The 14,570-nt window shown below is 43.2% G+C and overlaps 1 protein-coding gene across 2 annotated transcripts in view; it reads right to left on the reverse strand.

The window, feature by feature from the left end:
• Positions 1–14,570, reverse strand: part of rnf166 (ring finger protein 166) — a 67,799-nt gene that overhangs the window by 13,945 nt on the left and 39,284 nt on the right. The window lies entirely within an intron of this gene.

Below are 14,570 nucleotides of genomic sequence, written 5' to 3' on the forward strand. Positions count from 1 at the left end.
CCCATCATCTAGCGGCGGGGGATTTCAATCAAGCTGACTTAAAGACACTCTTTCCATCGTAATGTGAAATGTGCTACCTGAGGGCAGGCAGGCAGGCAGGCACACGCGTGCACACACACACACACACACATACACACACACACACACACACACACACACACACACACACACACACACACACACACACACACACCACTATCATGCACTATTGATCATGTCTCATCAAAAACTTGTCTTCAAAAAGTGTTTACATGAAAGGTTTAAACCACAGGATGTGCTTACAGTCTTTAAAAAAAGATCCCATGCAGTCAAACCCCACTGTGCGCGCGTGCGTGCGCGCCAGTGGTCCTTGAAGGGGCTTCCAGGGGGTCCACACATTTATTAACACAACCAGTATAACCACTTTGACCTCATGTTTTACTTGTTGTACATTTATACTTTTGTACAGCCATTTAAAAGTAAGCAATCATCAATACTTAAGCACAAGCTGTGAAATTAGAACAAAACTAATCTCAATTTCAATACAGCAATACATTGATATATAGGAAAATGGTAGGCTATATCATTTTACTTTTCACCTGACTGGATTGTGAATTTGAGGTAATTCAGGTTGATAGTGTTTTTGTGAGCCCAGTGGAGGTGGAGGGAGGCTGGCCTGGTGGTGGTACAGTGTGAGAGTGGCTGCTTCCGCTGACAGCACGGCACAGAGAGACACACCTGATTGGACAGATGATAAAAAAGCATTATATACGCATTATACTGAAAATGTTAAACTATTCTCAACTTTTAATAGCACTCTGATAAGAAAAAAGTGAAGATCCATGCAGGGGTGATCAGGTGTAATCAATTGGCTAATTTGGGCCCTGTCCAGAGTCTGCATAGGCGGAGGCCCCGTCCAGAGCTAGCCTTTAGTGGCGGTTCTGGAAAACTGTGGGTCAGACCGACTCAAGGCCGGGCACTGCACTCCCCGTGGTGGAGTGGAGGAACGCGTGTGTCTAATTTGAAGCATTTATGGATAGATGGTCCACTTTTGACACATTGTTTGTTGCTCCTTATTAAGCGACGTTTCGGTCGTCAGACCTTCATCAGGACGGAGTAAAGAGCAACATTTTTGCCAAGTTTCCGAAAGTGTGCTTTTCTGCTTTTCAAAGATTCCTTAAATGCACTTTTGTCCTACACAGTACAGACCTGCAGTCAACAACCTTATGAGGTGTGCATTGGCCTTTATCTGTAGGATCCTATTTTTATTTTTAGGCCAACACAGAAGATAACATCTTCACTTACAGGAAAACACAGCAGATCTATGAGAAATGACGTCTCTAACCACATCCTGCAGTTGACAAGTTTCCATTTTTCCAAAACTACTTTTTAGTTATTTACTAATACTAACATTACTGTCAATCTCCAATGAACATAGCCTAGGGTTTGTCATTATAGGCAAGACATTTGTTATTCTATCTTTAGTACAGACTCAGGGTCCATATATCACAAACACAATGGCGATACAGTCTAGTAGTCTACCCTCTCTCTTCTGTATAAGCTCTCTACTCAGTGTCTATCCCCCTCTCCTCTTCCCTCAGAGACAGCCTGGCCCCTCCCACTAATGTTACGAGTCAATTAAATGGTCACATCACCCCTGAGATCATGTGTAAGTATTTTGGTGGGGATTGAGCCCCCCAACATATTGTTTTTTCAACAAACGGTGACATTTTTGGCATTTGTGACGCCCCCATGGGTGAAAATGGAATTGCTTTTTGGCGCTACATTGATTGAACCACTCTCGATATGTGATTGAAATTCTGTGTGAATTGAACATTCCGTTCATTATTTGTGGCATTCTTTGTCAAATAGGCCCCTCCTACTAACTTCGGAAGCCGATTACGGCCGAACGGTATGGACTATCAAAATTCTGCCAGTGTTCAAGTAATCGGATAGCGCCAGAGATGTTGTGTACCAATTTGTGTGAGATTTGGACAAAATCTGTTGGAGGTGGAGCAAAAAGTGTGTTTTGAAGAAAGTGCTAATTTGGTGCAATTTTATTCTAGACGGAAATGGGGTCTATGTGGGGAGACCCGTCATGATCCAAGGATTCCATGGAAAAGGACTTACGGTTCAAGAGTTATAGGGAAAAACGTGAAGTGGGCTGTTATAGCGCCACCATGAGGCTGATGTAATTTCTTTTCAATTAATTTTCATAATTAGAAAACTGAGGTTATCACCTACAACATCCCACCGGAACATCCACCTCTCACAACAACAGGAGGCACTGTGCTGAAGGAAGTCAAGGACTTCAAGTACCTGGGCTCATGGGTCAACTCAACCGAGCAAGATCTGAAAGTGAGGAAGGCACTTGCATGGAGGGCCCTGAATGGCATGACCAGTGTATGGAACTCCAATCCCCCCCGACAAAATCAAACTCAGCTTGTGGACTCAGTGGAGTCTGTTCTCCTATACGGCAGTGAATGCTGGACTCTGAAGCCAACGCTGCAGAAGTCCCTTGACGGCTGCTACACCAGAATGCTGCGTGCAGTACTTAACATCAGCAAGACTGTACATGTCACTAACAAGACTCTGTGTGAGGGATTACCAAGGGTGAGCCAGAAAATAGCAGCCAGGAGAATGAGACTAGCAGGACACTGCCAAAGGCATCAAGAACTGCCAGCCAGCAAACTGGTGCTCTGGGAACCAACACACGGGCATCGATCACGAGGACGCCCCACACTAACATACGTGGATGTACTCAAGAATGATGCAGGAGTGCAAAGTACCAACGAACTGGCCAGATGTATGGAGAATCGGGATGACTGGAAACGACGATGGAGGGCTCGTCTGAGGACGACCTAGAGAGAGATTATTATGAACCTCCCTCCTAAGTCTTGTAAATATGGCGCTTACCGTCTCCATGGGAAAAAATACTTAAATTGGAGCCTTAATTACTCTTCGATCTTCCCATTATAAGTCTATGGAGAACTAATTAATTAATATCAATTAAACTATACAACGGATCTCTTAGCGATGCAATGCAAGCACACCATTCCCCATGAAGCCGGTCGATTTGATATAGGACCTATGGCTCGAGTGCGTGAGGCAGAAACTGTGGGAGGAGTAGCGAATCAAAGTATTCCAAAGTAGGGGAACAATAGTATGGTCGCCATAGGCAAATACACTAACTACAAAAAGTACCAAGCAGTGTACATTATGTGGCGTGTGTATCACACTGAGACAGCGAGAGTGAGCGTGCATGCAGTGCAGGGCTCTATACTGCTCTCTTCTCTCCGTTCTCACATGCACTCTGAAAAGTCTGACCACTGGCAAAGTTCTCTTGAACCCTGTTGGGACCTGTTGGGTAAGTAGTGTGTTATGGTGCTCAGCTGTGCCACGCATCAAATTTGGCCTCAGCACAAACATATCATGCACAGCAGGGCAACCACATGGTCAGCAGCGTCCCTGAATGAGTGCATTTGGACTGGGGCTTGAGGGCTTCTGACACTTTGAATGTGCCAGGGCCTTTAGTGTTGCTTTTCATGGGGATTTGTATGTATGTGTTGTATGTATATGTGCAACATTGTGGTTGTGTAGCATATCTCTGTTGTCGGGAAGAAACCACCCAACTCCAAAATGGTCATTTTTCAGTAAGTGAAAAATATATAAAATTTTCAGGAAATTAAGAAAACCTTATATTTTGAAAACAAAGCAATACTGCCTCATCGATGTTGGTGGTGTGACTTTATATATTCTCAATTACTTGCATGAGAGGGGGAGAGGTGGTGGAGTTAGCTGTTTGAATGTGAAGCAGTCTTTATTGAGCAGAGACATGGAGTGAGACCAAATGAACTGTGCTGAACATACACGCGCGCACGCACACGCACACACACACGCAAGCTCACTGCATGTGGAACACACCACACCGATTCTAATACTAAAAGTATACGGTCAGAAATGTTCTATGTTGCTGTCTCATCACAAACCTGTTTAGAAATGTTTTTTTACTTTAAACCTGAAGAAAAAAAAAACCTAAGATAAACCGAACAGGGAGTGCTGACAGTTACTGCCTCTGTGATGTGTGTGTGTGTGTGTGTGTGTGTGTGTGTGTGTGTGTGTGTGTGTGTGTGTGTGTGTGTGTGTGTGTGTGTGTGTGTGTGTGTGTGTGTGTGTGTGTGTGTGCTCTACCAGTCTAATGGAAGGCGTGAAGCACTTATCTTGTCTTCTGATCTTCACAGCTCGAGTAGCGTGTGGTCTCTTCATGCTCATCTGGATTTGGCTGGTTTGGCTGCACGGTTAGTGCAGGTAGTGACACTTTACTACAGTATATGGAGACTGTGCTACTGGCCTACCGGCGCCATTTTGACTGTGATGGCCTACATATTTGATCTGCATCAAGTGTATAAAGTTGGTGTTTGAGTGTTTAGTGTACAGTGCTAGTGCTAGTTCAGTTCGCCAAAATGGGATTTATTAAGCCTACTTGAGTAGGCTACTTGTTGTGTGAAATACAATTAGTACGGAGTAAAGAGCAACATTTTTGTCACCAACTGTCACCAACCGTATGAGGTGTGCATTGGCCTTTATCTATAGGATCTTAATTTTATTTGTAAGCCAATACACTCATTGTAGATCAGAAGATAACATCTTCACTTTCAGGAAAACCCAAATGCTACACAGCAGATCTATGAGAAATGACGTCTCTATAACCACATCCTGCGGTTGACAAGTTTCCATTTAAATGCTTTTCTCCAGTTTTTTAGTTTTTTACTAATACTAACATTACTGTCAATCTCCAATGAATATAGCCTCGGGTTTGTCAAGACATTTGTTATTCAATATTTATTTCAGACTCGGGGTCCATATATCACAAACACAATGGCAATGATACAGTCCAGTCTACCCTCTCTCTTCTGTAAAACACCTCTATCAGTGTCTATCCCTCTGTCCTCTTCCCTCAGTGTCAGACAGCCTGGCTGGTGTGTGTGCGTGTTGTGGCGTCTCGGTCGAGGACCGCGCACCACGGGTTGGTAACCCCGGAGAGAGAGAGAGAGAGAGAGAGAGAGAGGGACGGCAGTCACGGCATGAGACGCTCCTTGCTGGGATTGGTGCAGGACGCGCTGCATCTCTTCAGTTATCATTATCAGACTATAGCTGACACCTGCGTGCCGACAGCCAGACAGCATAAAAGCCTCCTCTCTCCTCAGTCTAGTCGAGACTCTCCCGGGGGACAAGCTGACCTGCGGTGCTCGGTAAGACCAACCCATGTTCCCTCTCACCCTATTATGCCATGTATGATAGACACGATAGTAACTGTGATTCTCTCATCTCACAGGACTCTCCAGGCACCGAATGATACACCGTTGGGCTCGGAGGCTTGTGGCGAATCATTCCCCCTATCCCCTATACAAATGACTAAGCGTGACAGAGACTGTCACTATTGATTTAAGGACACGGCCCGCTATTCAGGAGCACCGTTTATTGGAACCCAGGGACGGAGAAGTCCCATAACCCCTAAGTTAACCATTACTCACCTTTGTAGGGCTGGCTCCTCCTCCCGTCCTCTCCCTACACACCGTAGCATGAAAAGACTATGATATAATTTTGGGATGAATAAAACTGTGCCTAAATAGGCTTGATGTAACGCTGTCTCCTGTGTGTGTCCTTGACATGTAACCAGAGCCCCCACAGTGTGTGTGTATATATATATATATATATATATATATATATATATATACTTGATCAGGTTTATACCAACATGTTATGTAGAGTAGACGGCACTATAATTGCATTGTATGTAGTCATAGCACGTCATAGTACATATGTATAGTTTATATGTATAGTTTCATTATATAGATATTCCACTGTTACTTTCTTAGCTTACGCATGTTTCATGATAAATGATTTTTATGTGATGTATTCCCATGATTTTTTGTTCTTGCTTAATGTAAATCGCTCTGGATTAAGAGCGTCTGTTAAATGCCTAAATTGTAATTGTAACATAGCCCAGGTGTACCCCCATCTAGGTCTCTCTGATCATGTTTCGCTCCTCCTGCACCCTTTGGTACACACCAAAAATCAGATCTAGTAGGCCCAAAGTCAGGTCTGTCAGGACGTGGCACCACAGACTGGGATATTTGTAGTGGCCCGGCAGCGCTGAGGCGTGAGTCTCTGAAATAATTTCACAGACTCCGTGCTGGATTATATACACTAGCCCTTACCCGTTGTGAGATATTTGCCCCCCCCCCCCCCCCCCACGCGGGGGGTACTGCGCCCGGGTGCGTTTTTGCATTTTTAATTCACTAATAAATTCATTATTAATCATTAATGTGTCAAATTGAAAAAAGGGCTTCGTTAAGACCTCCATATTTATTATGGTCAATGCCTGTGTGAAAAGTCTGCCTGTATAGTCACAGGCCTGTGACATTGGGTTTCTTGGGAACAGGGACTTGTCGCTGCCTTGAGACGTGCGGGGACCCAGCATGAGCCCAGAGACAGTGCTAGTTCAGCTGCACAGTCCTTGAGCATGCACCCATCCCTGGATTCTGTCTGGACCCGTACATACAGTATGTACATGTATACATGTATACATGTATGTAATCAATGCCAGAGTGTAATTGGTTTTCGATGGTGACGTAATGATGATATGTTTTAGTGTTGGGAGGATTAAAGGTAATGCTCCTATGTATACATGTATGTAAGCAGAAGCAGCCTCAGTGGTGGTCTTTTGGTGACACTTGAGGGAAAATTAGAGGAAGCAGGCCAGTTTCAGTTCCTCATTTAGGTATCATTTAGGCCCATGGGTTTCAATGTGTTAAGAGTATGAATCCAGTGGGCCTCTCTGCATAGCACTTTCTTGATAATGTCTCCACCTCGTGAAGAGGCAGAGATCTTTTCTATACCCCAGAAGCGTAATGATGCTGGGGAGCCCTGGTTGGCTTGTATGTAGTGCCTATCCATGGCATATTCTAGGTTACCAGTGCATATTGCTGTTTTGTGTTCCCCAATTCTGATTTCATGTGTAGAGTTACAATTGATGAAGGATTTAATTTTGCCAGTGCGGGGAATCGGGGATGTGTGATATATTTGGTGTTAGAGGAGTTGGAACATTGGGCGCAGTTCCCGCACTTGTAGAAACCCTGGGGGGGGGGGGGGGGGGGGGGAGGGTTGAAAGCCAAGAGAGGGGGGGGGCTGGGGTGAGGTCAGAGTGCACCAGACGGTCTCTCAGGCTGCGACTGCATCTGAAACAGAAAAGAGGGGGGTCAATACAGATATTGGACACTTGTGGATCACTTTGAAGGACATGCCAATGTTTTAAAATGATATTTTTAATAGAGCCTGCTGCTGGTGTATATTGAGTGGAGAAACAGAGTCTGTTAGATGACTTCTTAGGTTTCTTTTGTAAAAGGGTCTCACGGTCAGTGCGTATAGCTCTGTTATATGCCGAGTCAATGTCTGTTGTGGCATAACCTCTCTCTCTAGAAAACGATTAGTGAGCTCTGTGGCTTTGTTTACGAAGTCTGGAGTAGAGCTAAAACTTTGGCCTACAGGGATGTTGCTTGTGAGCCGTTTAGGGTGGTTACTGTCGGCTATAAGGAGGGTGTTCCTACTGAGGGGTTTTCTATAGTTTCCCATCATCCCCTTTGAAGATGGTGAGGTCTAGAAATTTATTTTGATGGAGATCATGTTCCATAGTGAACGACAGGTAATCAGTGGTGGAATTGGCATATGTAAAGAAGATATTTAATTAATCTTGGCTACCTGTGTAGATCTGTGTTTGTAGATCTATGTCAGTTTTATTTCATATTTTTGAAAGTTTTAAATTATTATTAGGCTATAGAAGAATCTGTCACGCTTTGTGCATAGAGCGTGCCATGCCTGGGTCGCCTTCCTTTTCAGAGTTTTCCGCTTGGTGGTTCTGTCATGTTTCCCTTCCCCCCTGCTGTGTGTGTGAGCACATGTGACGTCATTTCTCATCCTACCCAGTTTAGTTTATTCTCTACTGCCTGCCATTCTAATGTGTCTCTATAATCTAGTATATGAGAAAGCACTTTGCTGGTGGCACTGGTAGCTATTATAACTACAAAAAGTACCAAGCAGTGTACAGTATGTGGTGTGTGTATCACACTGAGACAGCGAGAGTGAGAGTGTATGCAGTGCAGGGCTCTATACTGCTCTCTTCTCTCCGTTCTCACATGCACTCTGAAAAGTCTGACCACTGGCAAAGTTCTCTTGAACCCTGTTGAGACCTGTTGGGTAAGTAGTGTGTTATGGTGCTCAGCTGTGCCACGCATCAAATGCCAATTTGGCCTCAGCACAAACATATCATGTGCAGCAGGGCAACCACATGGTCAGCAGCGTCCTTGAATGAGTGCATTTGGACTGGGGCTTGAGGGCTTCTGACACTTTGAATGTGCCAGGGACTTTAGTGTTGCTTTTCATGGGGATTTGTTGTATGTCTATGTGCAACATTGTGGTTGTGTAGCATATCTCTGCTATCGGGGAAGAAACCACCTAACTCCAAAATGGTCATTTTTCAGGAAATTAAGAAAACCTTATATTTTGAAAACAAAGCAATACTGCCTCATCGATGTTGGTTGTGTGACTTTATATATTCTAAATGATGTGCATGAGAGGGGGAAAGGTGGTGGAGTTAGCTGTTTTCGCTCTTTACTGAGCCGAGACATGGAGTGAGACCAAATGAACTGTGCTGAACATACACACGCGCGCGTACACACACACACACACACACACACACACACACACACACACACACACACACACACACACACACACACACACACACGCAAGCTCACTGCATGTGGAACACAACACACCACACCGATACTAATACTAAAAGTATACGGTCAGAAATGTGCTCTGTTGCTGTCTCATCACAAACCTGTTTAGAAAAAAATGTTTACTTTAAACCTGAAGAAAAAAAACCTAAAATAAACCGCACAGGGAGTGCTGATCGACGCAGTTACTGCCTCTGTGGTGTGTGTGTGTGTGTGTGTGTGTGTGTGTGTGTGTGTGTGTGTGTGTGTGTGTGTGTGTGTGTGTGTGTGTGCGTGTGCGTGTGCGTGTGTGTGTGTGTGTGTGTGTGTGTGTGTGTGTGCTCTCTACCAGTCTAATGGAAGGCGTGAAGCACTTATCTTGTCTTCTGATCTTCACAGCTCGAGCAGCGTGTGGTCTCTTCATGCTCATCTGGGTTTGGCTGCATGCTTAGTGCAGGTAGTGACACTTTACTATATGGAGACTGTATGAACACAAACAGTGGGGCATCTTGAAATAAGTCTGCTTAAAACTATATGAACACAACAAGAATGTAAAAGTCCTGCTAGGGACGTGCTGTTACTAACCCCAAATAACTTCTACATCATTTCAGTTACATTCTAAAAATCATTATACGAGAAAAGATGTAAAGACTAATGGTTGTACAAATACATTAGGAAATCAACATAGTTAACAATAAGAGACAAAAGTCACCAGGTCCTGCTCTCATGACATACAGACAGAGTGGAAAAATACATATAATATATATACATACATACATACATACATACATTTTAAAATACTACACACATACACACATACCCACCTACATACATACATTTCAGACGTTTTAGCAGTTTTTAAGGACCCACTTTTAGGCCAGTGCACCAGAGCAAGCTTTTGCCTTTTTTTAAACCCCACCCATTTTAACCAAATACATTGGACTCAGGGGGGTGGACGCCTCTGCCTTGCATAGTCCCCAGTGAATAGGCATTTTGCCCTTCACTGGTAACCTTATTTTGGATTTGTTTTAAATATATGAAGGTTTTATGGGCTGGGCTTTTTACTAAAAAGCCCCCCCTTTTAAAATACTACACACATACATACATACCCACCTACATACATACATTTCAGACGTTTTAGCAGTTTTTAAGGACCCACTTTTAGGCCAGTGCACCAGAGCAAGCTTTTGCCTTTTTTTAAACCCCACCCATTTTAACCAAATACATATATACATACATACATACGTACATACATACATACATACCTAGGTATGCGGTCTAGCTTAACTTGGACTCAGGGGGGTGGACGCCTCTGCCTTGCATAGTCCCCAGTGAATAGGCATTTTGCCCTTCACTGGTAACCTTATTTTGGATTTGTTTTAAATATATGAAGGTTTTGTGGGCTGGGCTTTTTACTAAAAAGCCCCCCCTTTTAAATACTACACACATACATACATACATACATACCTACATACATACATTTCAGATGTTTTAGCAGTTTTTAAGGACCCACTTTTAGGCCAGTGCACCAGAGCAAGCTTTTGCCTTTTTTAAAACCCCACCCATTTTAACCAAATACGGCTGGGCTTTTTACTAAAAAGCCCCCTCTTTTAAAATACTACACACATACATACATACCCACCTACATACATACATTTCAGACGTTTTAGCAGTTTTTAAGGACCCACTTTTAGGCCAGTGCACCAGAGCAAGCTTTTGCCTTTTTTTAAACCCCACCCATTTTAACCAAATACATACACAAACCAAATTCACTCAACGAGGCAAGAAGTTCTGAATTAAAGAGCTCTTATGTTCACTAATTCGTTGCTTGAGCGGTCTAGTGGTTTTGCCCACATAGGCCAATCCACATGGGCAACGGATCATATAGACCACATGGAAATACAAGTGATTATACTCTGAATTTTGAACTTCTTGCCTGTATGGGGATGAGTGAAAAAAGCAGCCTTAAAGGTATTGCTGCACTGAGCACAATTGCCACAGGGATAGTTTCCCCTAATAAGTGTCAATTTGGGGGTCCTTTCCTTGGCATGAACAAGTTTGGGAACTTGCTATAGTGAATGGTGGGAGACCCTGAAAAAGAAAAGTATAGGCCTATATGCAAAACAAAGTCATTTCAGAAAGAAACAGGAGGAAAATGAACTGAGGGAAAAGCTATCAAGGGAAATTGAAAATGCTGGTAATAATAGCATGCGTTAGATGAATATGAGAAAAACAAGTGTAGCCTATGCATGCAATTGTGAGGAGTAGGGCACAATATTCTGTAAAGGGTGAAACATGTACTTCCTTCTTCCTATAGTGCTTGAAAAACCTAAGCAAAAGAGAAATTATATTCATTCAATAAAAATGGTGAAAAGGAAATGTATTCTAGAAACGGTAGAATCATTTTATAGGGACTTATTCGGGAAAAGTGACGTTGACAATGAGTGTGTTGAGACTTGAGAATGCTTTGAACAAGGTGAAAATAAGTGAATCTGAGAAACAGCTACTGTATGTGATGATGATATATTGATTGATGCAGCTTAGAGAGGCTATATTATTCAGCCTAACAAGAGCCCAGCTGGGTCAGACTGGCTAACAGGGGACTTTTATAAAACCTTTTCAGAGGTGCTGGCACGGTGGCACCTAAGGCTATACAGGCATATGGAAGATGCAGCTGGTGTCACAATCCATGTCGACTGGTGTAATCACAATTTTGTATAAGAATAAGGGTAGAAAACTGAAAGTAGAGAACTACAGACCAATCAGTCTCTTGAACAATGACTTTATTGCTATAAGATTCTGGCAAATAGGATTAAAAAGGTATTGGGTAGCATTATATCGTCTACACAGGCATACAGAGATATAGAAGATATAATATGCACAATGTGAGATGTGATTCCCCATATGAATAATGATGGAGAAGGTGGTATAATCTTAAATATAAAATATAATATATTATATACTATACAAGCACAAGCTGTGAAACAAGAACAAACAAATTCAATTTCAATTCAGCAATGCATTGATGTAGAAAAATGTTATACCAATTATGAATTATTTGGTGATTTTTACTTTTCACCTGACTGGGCCTCACACTGCTGCAGCTGGAACAGAGCTCACTTATTCATTTAGATATATTAATGAATGCCTTTAAGACAACTGGATGGTGAATATTAGGTCATTCAGGTTGAAGGCTGGCCTGGTGGTGGTAGTGTGCTTCTGTGACGGAGGCTCACAGCACGCCACAGAGAGACACTAAATCCTGATTGGACAGATCACATTTCTGAAAAAAGGTTAAACTATTCTCAACTTTTAAAAGAACTCTGCTCAGCCTGCAGGAAAAGTGCTCTGAGCAGTGTCTAACTGGTCAACTTTTGTTCATTTCTCAAAGGATTTAATGTTTAAATGACCATAATGTGGATGCTAAGTTTGTGTCACAGACTACATGACACCAAAGAGACATGAAAAACCCTCAGTACACTGACTAAACCTGCACTGCTTAAACAAATTAATGGACGCCAGTCAGTCTTTATAGAGTGACACTACAGCGGTGCCCGTTGGGCACTGGCCCAACTTTTACTAATACTAACATTTACTTTACTAATACATTACTGTCAATTTCCAATGAATATAGCCTCGGGTTTGTCAAGACATTTGTTATTCAATCTTCATTTCAGACTCTGGGTCCATATATCACAAACACAATGGCAATGATACAGTCCAGTAGTCTACCCTCTCTCTTCTGTAAAACACCTCTATCAGTGTCTATCCCTCTGTCCTCTTCCCTCAGTGTCAGACAGCCTGGCTGGTGTGGGTTTGTGTGTGTGTGTGTGTGTGTGTGTGTGTGTGTGTGTGTGTGTGTGTGTGTGTGTGTGTGTGTGTGTGTGTGTGTGTGTGTGTGTGTGTGTGTGTGTGTGTGTGTGTGTGTGTGTGTGTGTGTGTGTGTGTGTGTGTGTGTGTGTGTGTGTGCGCGTGCTGCGTGCGTGCGTGCAGAGTGCGTGCTCGTGAATATGTGTGAATGTTTTTTTTTATTAATCAGATTTTAAGTCGACAAATAAAATATGTCAATCCACACCCATCATCTAGCGGCGGGGGATTTCAATCAAGCTGACTTAAAGACACTCTTTCCATCGTAATGTAAAATGTGCTGCCAGAGGGAGCAATATACTTGATCAGGTTTATACCAACATAGCCGATGAGCCCAGGTGTACCCCCATCTAGGTCTCTCTGATCATGTTTCGCTCCTCCTGCACCCTTGGTACACACCAAAAATCAGATCTAGTAGGCCCAAAGTCAGGTCTGTCAGGACGTGGCCTGAGGACGCTATCCCATGGGCTCCAGGACTGCTTCAGCACCACAGACTGAGATATGTTTAGTGGCCCGGCAGCGCTGACGTGTGGGTCTCTGAATTATTTCACAGACTCAGATCGGATTATATACATTTTTGGGAAGTCGTATTTGTATTTGTATTTATTTATTCAGCACAGTATAAAAACAACACAGTGAACATATAAATATGAGAAGGGTAAGGTGCTAGGCTGAGGCAAAAAAGCCCAAGGGGCTACCTATAGATTATAATGAAACACATGAGATATAGAATATCCAGAAAACATGATTGCAGTATATAAAACATAAACAAAACAACAAAACAAAAACACAACAAGAAGGGGGCACGGTGGCACAGTTGGTAGTGCTGTCACCTCACAGCTAGAAGGTCCTGGGTTCGATTCCCGCTCGGGACGCTGTGGGTGCTGGCAACGTGTTTCCTCCTCCGCGTCATCAGTGCCCATACCCGAAGGCAGGGTTGGCGAAAGGGCCTTTCTGTGTGGAGTTTGCATGTTCTCCCCGTGTCCCCTAGGGTAGGTAACCTCACAAAAAACATGCAGTAATCCTGGTCACTAAACTGCCTCCCCCTGGCCAGCCGGGGCGCCCGATGGAGGGGAAAGGAACTGGTTGGAATAACGTATTCCTTCCACGCGCTACGTCCAACCAGGGAAACTCCCCCCTGTCAGGTGTAAAGGAGCAACTTGGACACTCAGGCATGAAGGAAGCATGAGTTCAAGTCCGTTGCTCTCCCCATGTCCCGGGACTAGGTTGGTGGAGGGTGTGTAGAGCCCAGGATCACATTAGATGATTGACACAGGGGTGAAAAATGGCTTACAAAATTGTGGGATAAAAAAATAAAATAAAACACAACAAGAACATGATTAGAATTTTTGGTTATTTACATGATTAGAGAAAAGAATAGATACAAAGAAATATAATTAGGTGATCTGGTCAATTAAGTGGGTCTTAACTTATGTTTGAATTTTTTTAATGAAGTAGAATTTGTATTTGAAGTAGAAGTTGTATTTATACAACGTAGTTTCGGGAGAAGAGACCTCCTTCCGCTTGACCTTAACCACTCCTCCCTCATTATCAACAACTCCTCCCTCCTCATCAAACTCACCTGCCTTTCATTATCACCTGGCCAATCCCCGGTGCAATCACCACAGCATAAATACACCTGCGATCTCTCAACCAAGTTGTTTGTTCTACTCCACGACAGACCAAACATGGGTTGTGAGTACTGCACTTGTAGATCGGCTATTTTCACTATTCTTCAAAATCGCCATCACTTTATTCCTTGCTAGGAACTGTTATTTAACAGCTTATCAAATCATTGTTGTGTGCTTGCAGACCAGCTACTTCTGCTATTCATTGCTTTCAATTCATTGTCCACACTATGCTTGATGAGTATGAGATTAATTATTTCATCAAGTGCCACTAACACTTGTCATGTTCCAGTCTAACTACCGTGAGTATCATGCTCTC

The sequence above is a fragment of the Protomyctophum bolini genome (genome assembly GCF_963924005.1).
Source record: "Protomyctophum bolini genome assembly, chromosome: 6".
In the NCBI taxonomy this organism is placed as follows: Eukaryota; Metazoa; Chordata; class Actinopteri; order Myctophiformes; family Myctophidae; genus Protomyctophum; species Protomyctophum bolini.